The sequence below is a fragment of the Eleutherodactylus coqui genome, chromosome 4 (genome assembly GCF_035609145.1).
Source record: "Eleutherodactylus coqui strain aEleCoq1 chromosome 4, aEleCoq1.hap1, whole genome shotgun sequence".
Classification (NCBI taxonomy): domain Eukaryota; kingdom Metazoa; phylum Chordata; class Amphibia; order Anura; family Eleutherodactylidae; genus Eleutherodactylus; species Eleutherodactylus coqui.
Genome location: NC_089840.1, coordinates 23293148 through 23314122, shown reverse-complemented (window position 1 = coordinate 23314122; position 20975 = coordinate 23293148).

Sequence of the window (20975 nt, the reverse complement as noted above, 5' to 3'; positions counted from 1 at the left end):
GATTGGCTGAACCTTACAATAAAGTGCAGGTACCACAGATCTGGACTGTCCACCATATTGTACGTTAAAAGGATTTTCCAGGACTAAACTACTGATGGCCTATCCTAAGGACAGATCATAAATAGCTGATTGGATGGGCTTGGGATCCCCACCGATTAGCTGATGGAAGGGGCAGCGGTGGTCCAGTGAGCAATGCTGTCACTTTAGTTCATATCAGGCGCAACGCCATACATTGTATGGTATAGCAACTCAATGCCATTCACTTGAATGGGACTGAGCTGCCTTCAGGCCATGTGACTGATGAACATGACAAGCCAAGCCGCAGACCCCTCGCTGATCAATAGTGTAGTCCCAGAAAACCCCTTTAAGCTTGAAAATATTGTATCCTGAGCCCATTGTACTGTAACTCAAGGGACTGCAGCATTACATGGCAGCCATCCAAATGAAGGTCCATCCATGATGTAAATTGACAAATTGAGTTCACCAGGGCCAAAGTCACTCTTTGCTAGTGGATCTCTTTCTTTGTACTTCAAGACTGAGAGGGGGGGGGGGGGGGTCCTTTAACAACAAGGTAAATGCAAAATATATTTTTGGTCTTAACCAAATAGACGTACTCACTGAGCTAATCATTATTGCTCCTCCAGAAGTTAAAGGGATTGTCCCACCTGAGTCCTCTGGTGTTCAGCTCTTTCTCCGCTGTGGTGTCTTAGTTTATGGAGCTGCTTTTCTGCTGAAAGTATACAGTCTGTATATTGTGCCGCTGCCCAGGTTGGTAGTGCAGTCTGAGCCCCATTGAAGTAAATGGGATACAACCTTCAGTACCACAATACAACGTATACTACCTTGGCCACCTTTGTCACAAACAATACCAGCGAAAGGAAAAGGGGTCATCGTTTTGGGGTATGATTAGGTACATGGCTTATCATGATGTATGATTTTACCTTCATTATTCCAGTGCCCCTATAGTTATATAGTAACACTGCCCCCTCTCAGTGGCTCCAGTCGTAATAGTGCCCCTTCTCAGTGTTCCCTATAGTAATAGAGCCCATTCTCAGTGTCCCTATTATAATAGATCTCTCTTTCGGTGGCCTAAGTAGTAATAGGGCCCCTTTAGTGGCCCCTGTAGTAATAGTGCACTCACTCTTAGTGACCACAGTCGTAATAGTGCCCTCCTTAGTAGCTCTAGTAGTAATAGTCCTCCTAGTAGTAATATTGCCCCCTTTAGTGTCCCAATAGTAAGTGTCTCCCTTAGTGGCCCCAATAATAATAGTCCCTCCTCTTTTTGTACTCCCCACTCTTGTATCTTTGACTAGGTAGCAACCAACCATGAAGTACTTTAAGTCACTCTCTAACTGCAGTCCAGCCGCCGCTAATGTAATCAGAGACTCTGACCCTTTTCCACCCAGCATCCGTGCTACAAACAGTAAGTGCAGGGGCCAGATGCTGGGGGGAAGGGTCAAAGCCTTTTATTACATAAGCAGCAACCAGACTGGAGTTAAAGAGTGAGTTAAAGTTCCTCATGGTGGGGTTGCTACCCGGCTGTGTTTATAGCTAACATTTTCTTTTTTACTGGCCATGATTATGGTCAGTAAAAAAATAAATACCGGCACTGGCCTTTGAGTTGAAGTACCGGCTGGGCAAGTGATCTACTGGCCAGGTGGTAAACCTAAGTATGAAGCTGTACTTAAAGACCCTGGCCCAGAGGAATGGCTGATCACTGGAGGGTCTTAGATGGCAGACCCCCGCTGATCTGCTATTGATATCCTGACAATACATAATCAATAGCGAGGAGTGGGATAACCATTCTAAACAATTCCATGAAATATGCATCGATAGGCCACAATGGAAGTGGAGGTTTGGAGACTCTCTAAAACCTAACATTGTAACAGGACTATTTTTGCATCTCCCACTTTCTTTTAATGACTTTACCGTTGTTGACTGCGGTGCGATCCAAAGATTTTTTTTTCCCTTTCTTCTTTTGTTTCACGTTGGACTGAATGGTGTTGAGATTTTGGCACTCTTTAATGGCTTGGCACAGCCTACCAACTCATTTGGTTTCATTGAACCGCGGCTATTGCTCGGTAAGCCGCTTCAAGAGCAAACACAAAGAATTTATTTGCATCAATGATATCACCTGTGAGCAGAATTTAAGAGGTCTTTGGGCAAGCGCTGATGAGCAAATATTTCTCTATTTGCAGCCGCTGGAAAGCAAATTATATGCTGGAAATGCCTCCATGTTTCATGTTGATATGGCCGGCAGTATGCTTCTCATTTAGAGCAAAACGCTTCTTTAATATCTGCATTAGAACACGCACTTCATACGGTGAATTCTAATTAATGTGCTACAGCGACGCCTCCACATAGACACAATGCAATAGAAAGATTCATCTCTCACGTTCTCGCTATATGTACTGTATATAATTTACAACATATAATGCATTTAAAGGGATATTAGATAGATACAAGGGGGTATGTTTCATGGAGGCAGACCATGCAGTGGCTACAGGGCTCTTCAAGTGAAAGTGCTCAAGTTGGCTTGTAAGGGGTGAGGGATATAACAACCCTTATATTCCCTCCTTACGTTATATGTGTGTGTTCCCCTTTACATTTTTTTTATTGCTGCCATATTATGTGCCCTCATGTTGCCCCATGCAGTGTAGTGGCACCAGACCTTGCCAGTCTCACTAGTAACTAGTAAATGTAGTTTCTGGCAAGGAGAAGAGATAGCAAGCAGGAGGGAGTTGGCACCAGAGGTAGTATGGTGTGACCATGTGAAGTGCCAGTAGAGCAAGTAGGCCACAGTACAGTTACCATGAGATGCACTCGTAGGCTGTTGGCAGAAGCAAGGTGATGGAGAGCCTGAGTGGAACCGTGGGTCAAATGTGGGGTTTTATGGGACTAAAGTATTGATGACTAGAGATGAGCGAGCACCAAAATGTTCGGGTGCTCGTTATTCGATCCGAGCTTTTTGTAATGCTCGAGAGCTCTATTCGAGTAACGAACCCCTTTGAAGTCAATGAGAGACTCGAGCATTTTTCCATGTTCCTGGTGGGTAGCGAGCATTCTCTCTCTCTCCTGAAATTTGATCGAGCATCAGAGCACCGTCTAGTGCTCGCTTGAGTAATGAGTAGTTCCGAGAATGCTAAAGCTCGACCAAGCATCAAGAGCTTGGACGAGCACGATCGCTCATCTCTATTGATGACCTATCCTCAGCATAAGTCCTCAATAGTTGAGTGGTATGGATTTGCTCACAGTCCCCACTGATTGGCTGTCAAGAGTCGTTGGCACTCATGTAAGAGCTGGTCAGTCCCGTCTAAGTGATTGGGACTGAGCTGCTATACCAGGTACAGCCACTATAAAATATGTGCCTGGTATGGACTGGTATGACCCCGACACTCATCGGAGCACCACTGTTACTTCAATCAGCTGATCGCAAGGGACCCCCACCAAGCTGACAGTGATGACCTATCCTAAGGCTAGCATAATAGTTTAGTCCTGGAGAGCCTGTTTAACTCTTCAGAAAGAAAAATGAATCTTCTGTGTTTGGGAACGTTATTGGTTGAATATAGTAAAATGTGTGTCTGCCTAAGGCCAGATGGACACTGGCGTATTTCTGGCTGTGTGCTGTTCACGTAATTCCACAGATCTCGCGCAGCTCCATTATAGCCAATGGGGCTATAGACATGGATGTTTTTTTCACACAGACCCATGGTCCATATGAAAAGAACTCACAGCATTCCCTATTCCTTTCCAGTTCATGAATGAGAAATGGGACATGCCTCCGCAAGTGAATGGACTGCGTCCATGTATCTCTGACAGCACATGGATTAGTATTCGTATGCTGTGCAATGAGAGTCACAAGTTGCAGAATTACTGCTAGCATGCACCTAGCTTAAAGCTAGCTAGTCAGTGTGTGTAAAAAGCTAGACAAGTATAGGAAGTATAGGAATATATTCCGAATTTAGGTATATTATGGTATTACAGGAACAAAACTAAGAAAGATATGAAGGAAAGGTGGAGAGAGAGGAAATGGAAAGGAGAGGAAGAGGAAGTTGAAAGAGAGTGTTGCCGTGTGCCAGCCAGGGTGGCATCTCTAACTCAGCCTGGTCTCCTTGACTGTGCCTTGACTGCTTTTGAATGCCTCCTTCCAGTCACTGCAGAAGTTCTCTTGGGCGCCATTTGTTGGGAATCCCTTGATGTTTTATCTTCCTCTCTTTTCTTTCAATATCTCCTGTGGTGTATGGACAGGGAAATAACCTCTAGCTGGCCAATCAGCGAGGACAAATGCGTATTTATTCTTGTCCTGCCCTCACATGGATGCTGGTTATTCATCTGCTTGCATGCAGGCAATTAAAGGATGAACAAAGGAGAGGTAAAGGGGAGGAGAGGAAAGGAAAGGAGGGGTAAGGGTGGGAAGAAGAGAGGGAGAGAAGAGGAGAAGGAGAGAAGAGGAGACGAGTGAAGAATAAAGGAAAAGGAGAACAGTGGAAAGAGAGAAGAGAAAAAAGGAAAATAAAGAAAGGGAAGAGGAGATTAAAGGGAGAACAGAGGAGAGGAAAGGGAGAGGATAGAGAGGGAAAAAAGAAAGAGGAGGAGAGTGTAGGGGGGAAGAGGAGGATGAGAAGAGGAAAGGGAGAAGAGTGGAGAAGGAAGGGAGAGGAAAGGGTAGAAGGAGGAGAGAAAAAAGAGAGGACAGGCAGGGAAAGTGAAAAGAGAGAAGAGGAAATAGAGAGGAAAAGGAGATGAAAGAGAGAGATAGAGGAGAAGAGTGGAGAAGGAAGGGAGAGGAAAGGGTAGAAGGAGGAGAGAAAAAAGAGAGGACAGGCAGGAAAATTGAAAAGAGAGGAAAAGGAGATGAAAGAGAGAGGTAGTGGAAAAGAGTGAGAAGAAAGGGAGAGGAAAGGGTGGGAGGAGGAGAGAAAATGGAGAGGAGGGAAGAGGAGGGAGATAAAATGGAGATGAAAGGAGAGGAGAGGAAAGGGACAGCCATAGAGATGAGCGAGTATACTCGCTAAGGCACATTACTCGAGCGAGTAGTGCCTTAGCCGAGTATCTCCCCGCTCATCTCTAAAGATTCGGGGGCCGGTGCTGGTGACAGGTGAGTTGCGGCAGGGAGCGGGGGGGGGGGGGAGTGAGAGAGAGATCTCCCCTCTGTTCCTCCCCGCTCTCCGCCGCCGGCCCCCGAATCTTTAGAGACGAGCGGGGAGATACTTAGCTAAGGCACTACTCACTCGAGTAATGTGCCTTAGCGAGTATACTCGCTCATCTCTAGACAGCAAGTATTGCATATTGTATGAATTATATTTTTTCAATCTATAGGGTCCGCTACAGACAGTTCTATTATTCTCCGTGTAGGCATATGAAGGTGGGAGGTAACAGTCACCCACTATGTGGTCCAACAGACACATCAAGATAGTTTTAGTCTCTGTTGGACATTCACATCAGTTGGTGTACACTGACTTCTACAGGCCCAATTTAATGCTTCATTGTCCTTATAGTGTAACGAACTTGACAGTAGTTGAATGTGGGACTCCATGGAGATCAGCTTGTATAATAAGGACAAATCTTGGAGTTGTCCAACCAGGGCATTATCTTTAATTTATAACTGAGCCTGCATGTGAGATTTGTAATAGATTAGATATGTATGGATACACTGATTATTATACATGTCCTGGTCGGAGATTTGTGTATTGTCTACCTAATGCTACTGGATTCTTACCATTGTTAGCGGCTGATTTACCTTAACTAAATACATCTGTGCACTTAGATTCTAGATGTTTTGGAATGATCTAAATCATATTATCTGATACTGGAATCATAGCAAGAGTATTCAGAATGGAACTGCAATGCCTGCAGGACACCACTAGAGTGCAGCACATGATAAATGTTTAGGGGTTGTAGCGCCCATTGAAAAACGGCATGTAAAAAGATACGTAAAATCCTATGGAAACAAAGCAGATGGTATTAATATGCTAGAAGTGTCAATTTATTACATACAAAGGTTTCCAGCCTTCTTTACCGATTATTCATCATATCATGCTTTGCTTGAAGTGGATAATGATGGCTATCAGAGATGTATCCTGCGTCTTCAGATCTAATATAGGAGCTTAGATCATCTGAGAGTTAGCAAAGAATTCGGTGTCATTCACAGTTGTCTATTCTGCTACTTACCATGGATTGTAATACAAAGTAACAATTTTATCTCATTTGTATGTCTACATCTGTTAAAAGGGTTTTCTGAGATCACCTCAAATGTATCAAAGTGGGGGAGGGATAGCATAAAATAATCATTACTCACATGATAAATCATTTGATTTTCCAGAGCCGTTGTACTGATGCTACATGCCAATATTTGCTAACTGTGTTCAGAGGCAAATTGGGAACTTAAAGGGGCACTAACTTTACAGACAACTTGTGCTTATCTAATATACTTGCATTAAAAATGTTTTTGCTTTACCAGTGAAAACCATTTTTGAAGTGGCTGCCACTAAGGGGTCTCCCTTTCAGCGTCTCTGCATGTCACTTTCTGTAATTAGGTACTGACCTTCATGATGCTTCCATAGCAAGCCAGAGAAGGGCTCTCGTCAAAGGCTGTTCCTGTGCACTCAGAGACTGCAGGCTGACAGATCTGCAGACACTGCGATAAGGATCTCCGGAGTCTCTGCCTCTCCTGCTGTTACAGTATGTAGATGTGTCTGTGTGTACACATTACACACATTATAGTGGGTTTACTAACCATTCAGCCAGAATGTCTCTAATTGCCTAATCTTCCTAAGAAAGCAGAGGGGTGGACATTCAGATACTGCCTCCTTGCTGATTGGAGCAGAGACGGTGCAATTCAGCATGGGAAGTAAGAGCAAGAAAGTCAGGACAGTGAACTACTGGCTACAGTCCCCCTCTCTGAAAGTGGATTGCAAAAAGTAAAGCAACGTAAAAATTGGAAAGACTTCTTGAAAATCAGAACTTACAGGCATCAAACAGGGTGCAAACAGCAGCAATTAAGGGTAAGGATTACTTAGTATATTTTAGAAAACTTGGTAAAAACTCAGGTACACTTTAAAATGGTCCTGGGAAAAAATTTTAAGTGGCCCCATGTTGTTGGTGGGTCTTACTAGTAGAATTGCCAACAAGTATATACCTTGAAATTTCATCTGTTTGTTTCTTGTTTCTGCTTTTTATTGCACCAAAATGGAAGCAGAGGTTGATATTTTATTAGAAGAGACACTGCAGCATCCCTGCTGATGACACCGACACTACCACCACCTCCATGCTACGCTGTAATAAAAGTTCCCCACTGAGCCAGCCCAAAGCTGCTCCCTTGTCTCCTGAGCTAGCAGGATTTTGTGATCTGTAGCAAGTGCTCCATTTTGCATCAACCCCAATTCAGCTACAGTGAACCCACTGCACAGTTGGTCCGGGCATCTGCCCAGGTGCTGACACTAGCCATGACCCAACTGGGCCATTACATGACCAGCCTTCTCTTATGACGAATCTACCATTGACTGTGTTTCAGCAATCTCGTGGTCATCTAGCCATGTGACCACTGCAGCCAACTCCTAGCTGTAGCTAAAGCTAAAAATCGGCAACGTCATTGATGACATTCTGTCCGCTAAGTCAGCAGCCTACAGACGCAAATGAAGCATCATCACTTGAAGTGAAAATGTGCTGAGACTGCAGAATATCTTCGGCTCAGCATACAAAATGAAAGAGGCCAAATTTTAAAGGAAATAATCTGTGAAGAACATAATGGGGAGTTCAAGAGCATAGAGGAGAGCGGACTAAATGAGTTGGAAAAGCCTTTTAAGACTCCTTAAAATAAAATAAAAATCCACCTTAAATATACCACAAAATGGTAAACCTCCCAATACTATCATTAAAGGTACTGCTTCTGGTTGCCTCATTCATAACAAAAAGCATCATTCACGATTTTATGGACAAAAACTCCCATCCTACATAGGAAAATGATTGTTAAAGGGTCACTTCAGCTAAAACACATTTCTATCCCTGCCCCCTCACCTGATTGCCTGTCACACTCTAGACTTCTTTTCTGTGTATTGCAGTCCCTTGTGTCATGTCCGTGCAGCACACGAGCACTAAGTTCCACACGGGTGATGATAACCACGACTGTAGGAGATCTACTGTTGCACTGACGAACAGTGCGCACCCCAACCAAAATACATAACCCAGAAGTAAGGCCCGTGCGACACATCAGAGCAGAGTACAACACTCTGCACGGTGACAGGGAGCGTACATACGGTAGAAAATAGCCACATACCACACTAAGCGGGACGGTAGCACCACTCCAGGGAGAGGGAAGGAAGCCTGGCTCTAACCTAGCAGGGTGGGTGATGGGTCCCTGCCTAAAGCGGGGACATCGCCTCGATAAAATGTGGCCCAGCGGTCTTCTTTCGGGGCCCTGATTGTCCCTATAGGAAACCTTGGAGAGATGAACTGATACGCAAAGCAAAACCAGAAATGAAAAGCAACAAAACAAACTGGAAAGGAACCAGCAGCTACTTATCTGCAAATTGAAAAAACCACCCAGCACAGCAGAGCTCCAAACACCAAGTTCTCCACTATGGAACGGAATAAGCAGCACTGCTCACCAGGAGGGGTGAGAATATATAGCCACCCTGCACCTGAAAACTGGCAGAATGAATAGAAAACCACACCTCCAGCTTACTCTCAGGCATGGCAATTCCAGCATGCATCCATGCAGCAAGGCAGACAGCACCAGCAGACCCTGGCTAATGGTGCATTAACCCTTGACCTACTTAACCAGGCATCAGGTCCTTGCCTGTGTTGAAGCCACAAGGTTGTCGTGACTGATAAGCCACGACACCTTCCATGCAGTGCAGCCCACTGCCTGATGCTTATCAGACACCATCCTGAAGCTGAGATTTTTTTTCTTTCCATTTCACATCTATCCTAAAAGGATCAGCACAGCTATGCCATTTTTCCCTGATGGGGGAACAGTTTAATTATCATTACCTTCTATATTCACCTAAATAAGCTACAGACTATATATATATATATATATATATATATATATATATATATATATATATATATATATAAATTGGCACACAATTTTTGTGCAATGTGATCTTAACATTAGAAAGTCCCATTGAAAAAACTCTAGTCCCGTTAAATAAAAACGCTAGTGGGTAAAAGCCCTAAATCTGAGCTGATCAGAATTGAGATCACATGACCATCTGTGGAAAAAGAGGCTGGAAGTTTCATACAGAAAGGAATAACTAACCAAGATAACACTAGCTTACTTACTTATATGTACTGTAGAGATACATAATGAAAGAATAAACAATAACTGAAGTGGTGCTTTATTGCATTGTAATACATACTGAATAGCCACTTTATTACAGAATCCAGCCTTTTCATACTTGTTGCTTCCCTGTATGGAAATTCTCCCCGTGACCCTGGAGTGCGGCATAAAATCACGTGACAAGTTTTCCACGGATCAGTTTCAGTATGAATCCACATTAAATGGGAAAATCCAGCAATCTGAGCGACTTCCAACGAGGCCCGGTCATCGGTGATAGACCAGCCGGGGTCAGGGTGTCACTGCCAACCGCAGGGGGGGGGGGGTTGTGTAGCGGTGTGGAGATTATACTGGAAATTATATGATCAAGGAAAACATCTAGCAAAGAGGAAACCTGTGTACAGAAACAAATCGTCACCCAAAGGGGTCAGAGAATGATGTCAAGTAGAGATGAGCGAGTATACTTGCTAAGGCACATTACTCGAGCGAGTAGTGCCTTAGCTGAGTATCTCCCCGCTCGTCTCTAAAGATTCGGGGCCCGGCGCCGGTGACAGGTGAGTTGTGGCAGTGAGCAAGGGGGTAGAGAGGGAGAAAGAGATCTCCCCTCTGTTCCTCCCCGCTCTCCCCCGCCGGCAGCCAAATCTTTAGAGACGAGCGGGGAGATACTCGGCTAAGGCACTACTCACTCGAGTAATGTGCCTTAGGGAGTATACTCGCTCATCTCCAATGTCAAGGATTCATTCTGATCAACAGGCACTGAAAAGCAGCCAAATGCAATGCTGGTTCACCAACTAACATGTCTGGATGTACAAATCATCATTTCAAATGGACTATAACAGCAGACGATTGGTTCCAGTGCCATTGTGTTTTACAAAAACAGAATATGGGACTCCAGGGGACAAAAGAGCAGAAAAATTGTATCACTGAGCATCAGAGAAACACATCCTGGTCAGATGATCCAGATTTCTGTTGCTCCGTGCTGATGGGAGGTCGGAATTTGGCGTAAAGCAGCATGAATCGGTGACCCCTTCCTGTCAGCTGGTCAGAACTTGTCACCACTTCCATCTAGTTTGCAACAAGTGCAACAAGCTTCCTGTCCGCAAGGGATAATATTCCGACACCGCGATTTCACCATCCAGTAGAATCTACACCATGACCAATTGATTTAGTCATGTTGAAATATCCAACAAATATTAATCATTTCAGATTTATTTCCACCTTCCGTGTGACCCGTTATCGGTACAATTCCATTGAAAAACAAACTGAAATAATTTAGGGTGGAAAAACTAAAAATTACAAAACCACAATAATGCGGTTGCATAAGTGTTCACACCCTCTTATATTTGGGGATGGGGTTTTATTCAGAATTAGCCAATCACATTTATACTCCACTGCCATTATTTACAGGGATTCTGCTTAACCCCATATAGGTTCGGCTCTTCTAGGAGGATTTTCCTGACATTTTCTTAGTTGGTCCATAAAGAGCTTAAAGTGCATCAAAGGATCTGATGGTTGGAAGGTGTCAGTCAGAATAAGGGATCAAAAGAATTCTAAGGCATCACATGTGAAGACGGTCATCGAGAAGTGGATTTAATTTGCCACAACGGTGACATTACCAAGAACTAGACGTCCCTCAAAAATTGAATTCTTGGCAAGTACTGGTTGTGTAGTGCATGTGACAACTATCTCCCATATTCTACATATGTCAGGGCTGGGGAGGGGGGGGGGGGGGGGGGGCAAAATGGAACTATTTTCTAACAAATAATAACTTCCAACCCCGGCTATGTTTTGCCAAAACTTCCATCAAGTCTGTCAGAAGTCTGTGGGAGAACGTGCTATGGTCTGATGAGACCAAGGTTGAACTTTTTGGCCATAATTCCAAAAGGTATGTTTGGTACAAAGCCAACACTGCGCATCACCAGAAGACCACCAGACCCACAGTGAAGACGGCGGAGGCAGCATTATGTGTGGGGCTGTTTTTCTGCTACTGGAACTGAGGCTTTATTCGAGATGGAGGGAATTATGAACAGTTCCAAATATCAATCCAGTTTGGCACAAAACCTTCAGGCCTCTGTTGAAAAGATGAAGAGGAATTTCACCTTTCAGCATGACAACAACCCAAAGCATACCTCCGAATGGCTTTGCCAGAAGAATATCAAAGTTTTGGAATGGCCCAGCCAGAGCCCACACCTGAATCCCATTGAAAATCTGTGAGTGACCTGAAGAGAGCGCTACAAACAAGCTGCCCTCGCAATCTGGCAGACTTGGACCACTTTTGCAAGGAAGAGTGGGTAAAGATTGCCACGTCAAGATGTTCCATGTTGATAGACACCTACCATAAAAGACTGAATGCTACCTTCAAAGGATACATCAACAAAGTATTAGTTTTAGGGTGTGTATATTTATGCAACCACATTATTTTAGTTTTTTTCCACCCTATAAGATTTTTTTGCTTTTCAATGGGATTGTCCAAATAATGGGTCCCATTGAAGGTGGAGATAAATCTGAAATGATTCATCTTGGCTTCTTGGTTGGATATTTTAACATGACAAAAACATGGCGTTTTAACAGGGGTGTGTAGACTTTTTATATTCACTATATATACAGTGGATATAAAAAGTCTACGGTGGTTTACATGAGTTTCAAAAAGCTTCTGAAAGCTTTAATATACATGATATAATTTATAGTGTCAATTCTTGTTTTACCAACTGAAGCCAGCACTTGAATATTTCCTATATGTAACTATAGAGCGGCGGGTTGAATGCCTTTCATTACCTTGGCTCATTAGTCATACATGTAACCATTTGCCTTTTATGTCTTGCTTGCTGATGTTGTAAATTGTATTTTGTGACTGATGATTCAGTTTATCAGTGAGCGGCTAAGCATGAGGTTTAACACGGCGGATACCATGTTACATATGAACACAGTAGCGGTTTTCTGACAAGTAACGGGATCTTGTATATGGTTTCCTGTTTCACTTGAGCATTCAGTGGAATGACAGAACATATGCCTTCCTGACATGTCTCCTCAGGATGATGGAAGCAAGCCCCATAAGTATAAGCTTTTAATTAGAGAAGTCAAGTAGCCTCACTGCAGACTCTGCAACGTCACCGTGCAAAACACTGAATGGAACATATTCGCTTTAAAGTGTCTCTCTGCTTTACAGACGTATCCAGAAATCTGGTTTAGTAATTTTAGATGTAGCAGTGTGAGTTTTGCAGATGGAATGAAGTTGGGTTTGTCATTTGGCCATAATGATTTGTTCCAAAGTGTTTATGAAATAGTAACCCAGTTGAGGAACAAGAAACAGCTGCTGGGTCCCCCAAATAGTTTAATATGGCGTACCATATTTATGTTGAACACCTTTGCTATTTGAATGATACATTCTTGTGATAGAGTCTAGTTGTCAAGGTAAGGATTCCAGTTGTTGTGATGTGGAGTTCAGTTGTTGTGATAGGAAGTTTAGTTGTCATGGCAGGGAGTCTAGGTGTCATGGTCGAGAATCTAGTTGTTGTGGTAGGGCATCCTATTGGTATGGTAGAGAGTCTAGTCTTGGTAGGGAGTCTAGTTGTTTGGGTAAGGAGTCCAGTTGTTGTGGTAGGGAGACTAGTTGTCATTGTAGGAAGTACAATTCAGGTAGGGAATCCAATTGTTGTGGTAGGGAGTACAGTAGTCATGAAAGGGAGATTAGTTATTGTGGTAGGGAGTCTAGCTGTTGTGCCAAGGAGTCCAATTTGTTATGGTAGACAGTCTAGTCATGGTAAGGGATCTTGTTGTTTTGGTAAGAAGTCCAGTTCTTGTGGTAAGGAGTACAGTTGTGACAGGGGATCCAATTGTTGTAGTAGGGAGTACAGTAGTCATGAAAGGGAGATTAGTTATTGTGGTAGGGAGTCTAGCTGTTGTGCCAAGGAGTCCAATTTGTTATGGTAGACAGGGTAGTCATGGTAAGGAGTCTAGTTGTTTTGGTAAGAAGTCCAGTTCTTGTGGTAGGGAGTACAGTTGTGACAGGGGATCCAATTGTTGTGGTAAGATGTCCAATTATTGTGGTTGGGAGTTATGGTAGAGATCATAGTGGTTATGATGAGGAGTCCAGATGTCATGGTAGGTAGTTCACTTGTCAAGGTAGAGAGTCCAGTTCTCATAGAAGGAAGTCTAGTTGTTATGGTAGGGAATCAAGGTGTAGTGATTGGGAGTCTAGATGTCATGGTAAGGAGTCTTATCATGGTGGGGAATTTAGATTTCATACTAGATAGTCCAAATGCTGTCATAGGGAATGCAGTTGAGTTGTCATGGTAGCAAATTCATTTGTCAGGATATAGAGTCAGTATGTAGTGGTTGCTAGTCCAATTGTCATGGAAGGAAGTCCAGATGTCGTGGTACAAAGTCTAGTTGTTGTGGTGGGGAGTCCAGTTATCATGATAGGGAGTACAGTGTCATGGTAGGGAATTCATTTGTGTGATATAGCGTCCATGTGTAGTGGTAACTAGTCCATTTGTCATGGAAGAAAGTTGAGTTGTCATAGTATGGAGTCTGATTGCTGCAGTAGGCAATCTAGTTATTGTGGTAGGGAGTCCAGTCATTATGGTAGGGAGTCCAGTTGTCATGATGAGGAGTCCAGGTGTTATGACCAAGCCGAGCATGCATGAGTGGGTGGTTCCTGAGAGAAAATTATTGACTGAGTTACTGTTTTGCTGACAGGTATCACAAGTGTATATTATGACTAGCCTTAGGTCTTGATGTCTAAGAGGGTTCAATAACTTTAAGTTATCTAAAACTGGCTCAAAAGTCTACTAAAGAGTCCTCAGGTAGGCATAAGCATTGAAACAATGATGGGTTTTAAAGGTTCAGTAAAAGATGACCTCATTTGGAGTTGATGCTGGAGGAGATCACTTGTCAACTGACCTTATTGATGATATCTCCTGCAAAATTTAGAATGCAGTTATAAGTGGGCATCTCCATGTTTATGGGTGACAGGTGGACTCTCAAAATTATTTCTTCTTGCTATCTCCAAAAACCACATTCCAACACTGGTTTTCAGTTATATTATTTGTATTATATTTATTTTGTCATATTTTGGTTTTCTGGTTGATTTTTGGGGACATAGTACACCCAAGGTGCACATTTTGAGCTGTGTCAATATTTATATAGCTATTACATTACTTGAACGATCCTTTTTATTTTAGTTGATGGGATCTGCCATGATACCATAATGTAGAATATATATTGTGCTGCCTTTCACATTTGGTTTATTTACATTGGAAGGTCTCAGTTGTGAAGTTCTGTTTTATTCTAGTTTATCCTTTCGACTTCTTTGTACACTCCTAATGATACACGATCTCCCTCCAAAACAAGTCTTCTCTGTGGTTGCACAACCAAAATAAACTTGGATGTTATTCTTTGTTTAACATATAAGCGTATGAACTATCGACCATTCTGACTTAAAACCAACTTTACGCCATTATAGACCTTTGGAGGGTTATTTGTTTCTCACAGTTCCACAAGTTTTATTGGAGGGTAATTAGAAAGCCATATGAGATAGATCTCTGGTGACTTATTTATTGGGCACTGAAAAGGGATTTCAAAAGCTCTAGCCTATAACATCACATAACAATAGTATTACAGCATTCTGTTAGGTAGTATGGTGTAAATAAGACTGTTTTGGGGACCAATATATTGGGGCTTATTTACTAATAGTGTCTAAAAGTTAGACACTGCAAACTTAGACTGGACAGTCTTAAAGTTTACTAGATCAATCAATCAATGATAAATCAGTCACATTTTAAAACTATCTAGTCTAAGTTCAGACCACTTTCTAATTGGCTTAGCTTACACAATAAAATTGTGCCACAATTGTGGAGCAATTTAAAGCAATTTGTTGCCTCTTTTTTGGAAAAGTCGAAAAATGGTCTAAAAGTGTCTAAAAACACATGATAAATGTGGTGTAAGCATGTGATACACTTTTCTTGCACCTGAAAATCGTCATATTTTGAATAGCAAATAAGCCCCTTTGTGCCTATACCTAATGTGGAATGAACAAAACCAGTAAAAGCATATTTTGGGTCAAACTTTGCTAACATTTTGATTTAGTGGAAAACTGAACCAAGCTTTCATGAAAGTTCTACCCGAAACTGTGTTCTACCGATTTGGTTTGCTCAACACTATTCCTGGACACTGGTGCATGACACTGTACAAGAGCCATAAAAGCCTGTATAACACTCTTTTATGGCTCCTTAGCAGTGTCATACATCAGTCTCAGGGGTTTTGGTAAACTTCCAGTTTGGTTTGAACTAATCCAGACCAAGCCAAACTATTTGCTAAAATTTTGCAAAACTATCAAACCTAACTTTTCAAAAGTTTGCTCATCCCTACCTATGATATTTGTCTTTCTTTGCTCCTTCTTCTAAGTATTCTGAAATCTATGTGCTGTTGCCTATTTTATTTCGTATCAAGAGAACGCAAAGCTCAGTGGCTTTGAGCACCGGCAATCAGAACTCCAATACACATAAGAAGAACCCAAAAAGGCTCTGAAACCAGTAGTGGTTTTCATGGCTAACGAGCTACTTAATAGGCTCAGAGAGAAAAATCAAGTGGAGCAAAACTTGATAGAATAGGCAAATAAGGCTCACTTGGATGATGTGGGGCCATAGGTGAAATGCAATTTGGTACAGGTAGAGATGCTGCCAACCAGATGCCATCCTAAAGAGTGGCTGTAAATAAAATTAAGAAATTTAGAAAACAACACTGATGAAGAGGTTCTTTACCCCAAAACACATTTTTTATTTGTTGGTTGTTTAAAATAAAGAGAAGTTGGATCTAATCTTATCTTGCACTTAGGAAGGATGCGCTGTAACACCGGTGTTGTTTTCTATATTTCCTAAAAATAAGCTACCTGGATCTTCGGATTTGTTCTTCCTTGGCTTAAAAGCTATAGATAGTTTGGGGCATTTTTTACCGGAGTTAATATATTTTGGGCTTAAAAATAATTATTTTTGCAATTTGGATTAATTAAAATTGTGTAGAGTTTGTCTCCTGTAGCTTTTATCTATCATTATATATATATTTAGCATTGCCTTTCATTTCAGACCCCTCTTTGACAGCTTAGTTCCCCTTTCTCTTCTCTCCTGAATGTAATTAGCAACTGATTTATGATGAGGACAAAGATGAACTTTGTATTGGTCATATATTAGCTGATAAGGATGTTCAGGAGATGATAGATAAGAGCTCCAAACCATCATTAGTAGTCCTGAATTTCTGACGCAGATTTAAAGGAGGAATCTCTGCAGAAAGAATTTTTTTCTAGAGCCCGTTGCATTTTTTCGCAGAGCGGGCATTATTGTTAGTATTTAATGCTCTCCAAAAATTTACAATGAATATCTCATCTGTAGTGTTGAGCAAACCAAACCAGTAGAACCATGCTTCAGGATGAACTTTGCTGTAAGTTCAATTTAACACAAACCAGAACCAAGCTTTTATCAATGTCGTACCCAAAACAAGGTTCTACTGGTTCAGTTCGCTCAACACTAGTCCTGAATACTGGCATACAACACTGTCTTAGACCCTTAAATGCACTGTATAACACTCTCAGAGTGGTATACAGGGCTTTCATGGCTCTTAGACAGTGTTATAAACTAGTTTTAGGTGTTTGGGTTAACCTTCAGTTTTATTGGAACTAATTTGAACTTTTTGAAAAGTTCATTGAACCGGCTGAACCAAACTTTTCAAAAATTTTGTCTAGTATATCATTAATATAACGATTGCATCTTCAAGTCCCTGAGGCCGCACAAAAGTGTAAAAAAAAAAAATGTTTGTTTAAAAAAAATCCCCTCTCCCCCCCCCCCCCAAAAAAAACCCCCCTTTTTATGTTATGTAAAAAAAATACTTATAATGGATGCTGCTGCATTTGTAGTCACCCTAGCTGGCAGATGCTGGAAGTTTTAGCTTAATTGTAATAGAATGGTGCAGAAACGTATCTTATCTTAGCCAATTAAAAAAACATTATTCTCTTATCTTAACACAACAAAACCAATTGTAAAGCAATTTAAAGTTTAAAATAAACCCCCCTGAGAGCACAACATAAATTTTGGCCACTCTCAGGCCTCCCTCACACAGGCATTCGCAAAAACACTGCGTTTTCCAACGCTGCGTTTACTGCATTTTTTAGCAGCGTTAGCATGCGTTTGGGCAGCGTTTTCAGCAGCGTTAGCATGCATTTGGGCAGCCGTTTTCAGCTGCATTTTCAGCATAGCTGAAAACGTAGACAAGGAAGCTGGAAAGCTTTTTTCAGACCTGCTGGCATAGCAAGCTGCGTTTAACGCTATACAAACACAGCACAAAGTTATGCCGCATTTGTAGCAGTACTGAAACTGCAGCCCATTCATTTCAATGGGAGACACAGGGCTGAAAACGGCCAAGAATAGAACTTGCATCGCTGTCAAAATGCAGCATTGGAAACACTGCGTCTTCAGCATTGTTTGAGCAGCCCCATTGAAATGAATGGGAGTGTTGCACAGCGTTTAGGGCAGCGCTGAAAACGCCGCGCTAAACGCTGTACAAAAATGCCTGTGTGAGAGCGGCCTCACACACGTTTCAAACCTGGCGTTTTAACACAATTTCAAACAGCATTTTCCAATGCATTCAACAGCGTTTTTTAATGCACCCCATCAGGACATTGGATGATGACGTGCGTTAAAAAGCACTAAAACGCACTGAGAAAAAGAGCAGACAGCATTCGAAAATTGCAGCGTTAGAACTGCCGTGTTTGAATGCTAGTCCATGAAGCCCCATTGAAATCAAAGGAGATGTTTAACAGTATTCAGCGCGGCATTTAAAACGCTGTAAAGACGCGATGAGTGTGAGTGTGGCCTTAGTATTGTCAAAATCATATTGACCCAAAGGATAAAGTTTTTTATTTTGTATGGTGAAAATACTATTTCAAACTAAAAAACAAAACAAAAGAAACAATGGAGGAATTTCAGGGTTTTTATTCCATCCCCACAAAAATGATAAAAGTTAACAGATACAGTTCACAAGCCCTTATACAGCTGTGTCAATTGAAAATAACGAGAAGAGTCATGGGCCTCCGGCCTTGTTCACACGAGCGTGTTTATGTGCGTACATATGTCCACACAAAACCGCGCGTCTATTAGAACCATTGGTTCATTATGGTGTGTTTACATGTCCGTGTTTTACAGGCGTGCAAATGCATGTACCTGCAAAGCATAGGACATACATGCATCATAGGTACGTGGTGCGTGTCAGTATTCCCCAGCGGGGAGTCCACTTGTCACTGAATGCTGTGACAGCACTGTCACAGTGTTAAGTGACAAGGGGACTCCCCGCGGGGAGTAAAGATTCCCCTGCCACAGCTGTAACAGCTGTGGCAGAGGATTGCAAAGCTCTCCCATTGATTTCAATGAGGATGCCACTGCCGGCGGCCCCATTGAAAGCAATGGGATGCTGGCACCTCGCAGTGATTTTCGGGGAAGGGCTTTAAATATAAGCCCTTCCCTGAAAATCATCACTAGCCGTAGTAAAAAATAAAAAAATATATATACTCACCTGTCCACCACTTCCGGGTCTCAGGCGCATCCTGCTGCTTGTTCTCCCTGCACTGCTCTGAAGCTCTTTCAGCAGGTGGGGATTTAAAATGCCTGCCTGCTGAAAGGGCCATGTCTGATTGGCTCAACGATCAGCCAATCACAGGCAGCGTTTGGCCATTCATTGAACAAGAGGCTAGACGTGCCTGAGCCCCGGCAGCAGTGGACGGGTGAGTATATACATATATATTTTTTTTTACCACAGCTAGGAATGATTTTCAGGGAAGGGCTTATATTTAATGCCCTTCCCCGAAAATCACTGCAGGGGTTGCTGACAGGCCATTGCTTTTAATGGGGCCGCCAGAAGCAGCTGTGGCCCCATCAAGAGCAATGCTGCCCGGAGCTTCATTCACGTGTGTTTTGGCACATGCATAGATGCGCGGATTTCTGCGCACCTGGGTACGTGCAAATGAACGCTCGTGTGAACGAGGCCTTATAGCGTGACGATGAAAAAACAAAGAAAATCAATTGGTCATTGAGGTGCAAAATAGGCCAGTCACTGAGGGGTTAAAGTATTTATGGACATTTTTCTTCAATAATTTGTAAATACCAGATTTAGCAGTACATCCGTAGAGAAATAAGCTGCAGCTCCGGAGGTTGATTTCATTTACTTAAGTAGCCAAAAGAATTAAATAAATAACACATATCCTTATTTTAGTATTCCGGCAGAAAAGAGTCGAGAACGTGAATCTCATTATATTCTTACCTGAGCTTTGATTTAAAAACATTGAGAACGATCCATTAAATTCCTAAAGTGATCTCTCCGTTGCGCCGAGATGTGGAAGTCACTTTTCATTTTCATATTTCAGCCTTAAAATTGAGCAATTTGATTTTCTTGAACCATTTTAATAGATATATTGGTAGATTCCTTAAGCAGCCAATTGTGCCCGGCTTATGAAGTAAGCTACTTACAAGACCAAATTTGCGTTATCAGCAGAAATGGCCGATGTATGGAAGCTCTCAGAGCTCACACCGCCTGAAATTAAACTTTTAATATAAACTGTTTAAATGTGGTTGAGATATCTTAAAGCTGAAGCGCCTTCTTTTCTACAGGGTCGAAAATGTTTTTGGCAACATATTATATAAATGAAGGAGAGATACAAATGGAAAATCTCAGGTTCACCAAGGCATTCGTTATAGTGGCACTACAAAAAATATAGAGTTGAATCACATTATTCTGACCACCAGCTAATATGCAGAGTATCCACCATGTGCCGCATGGACAGTAGCTAGTTGGGCTGGGAGGGACTCAATAAGGTGCTGGTAGGCTGTCAGGTATCTGGAGCCATGCTGAGTGCAGTGCATCCCTGGAGGGTGCATGGGGGAGGTTGCGTAGAGTGAACACAATGATCAAGGTGATCCCACACATGCTCACTTGGGTTCGAGTCTGCAAATTAGGGGGCAAGAAAAGTACTTGGAAGTCTTGGTCGTGCTCTTCCAACCACCATTAGACATTTCTAGCTGTGTAACATGTCGCATTGTCTTGCTGGAAAATCCCATTGGCCTCAGGAAAGACAATCAGCATGTATGGGTGTAGGTGATCTGCAAGATGGATTCATAATCAAATCGGTTCAGAGTGCCTTCAACATGGATGAGCGGCCTAGAGAATGCCATGAAAAAATTCCCCAAATCATATTGCTGCCGCCACCAGATTGCTTTCTTCCAGCAATGTTTGCAGAGTGTTTGTTCTCTAATGTTCCTCACCTGATACTTCAAAGTCCATCTGTCCGATAAAGCAAAAAAGTGACTTATCAGAGAAAGTAACTCTTTGCCAATCAGCGATGGTTCAATTCTGATACTGCCGTGCAAATTGAAGTCTTTTCTTCTGATGTAGTCTACTTTAGAGCCCCACATGCAGCAAGGTTCTTGGAACTGTTGTTGAAGACACACATCTATTGCCCCTTAGTTCATTTTCATGGTGAGCTGCTCCTCTTAACATATCGGTTGACTCCTGTACACTTTTGTAGCTAACGGTCACCTCTCACATCAATTGCACGTGGTGGTCCGCAGTTTTCATGTCGGTTATTCCCAATAGAGCCATTTGTCCACTCACAATATACTTTCACAACAGCAGCATGAAAACAAAATAGTGCCACCCA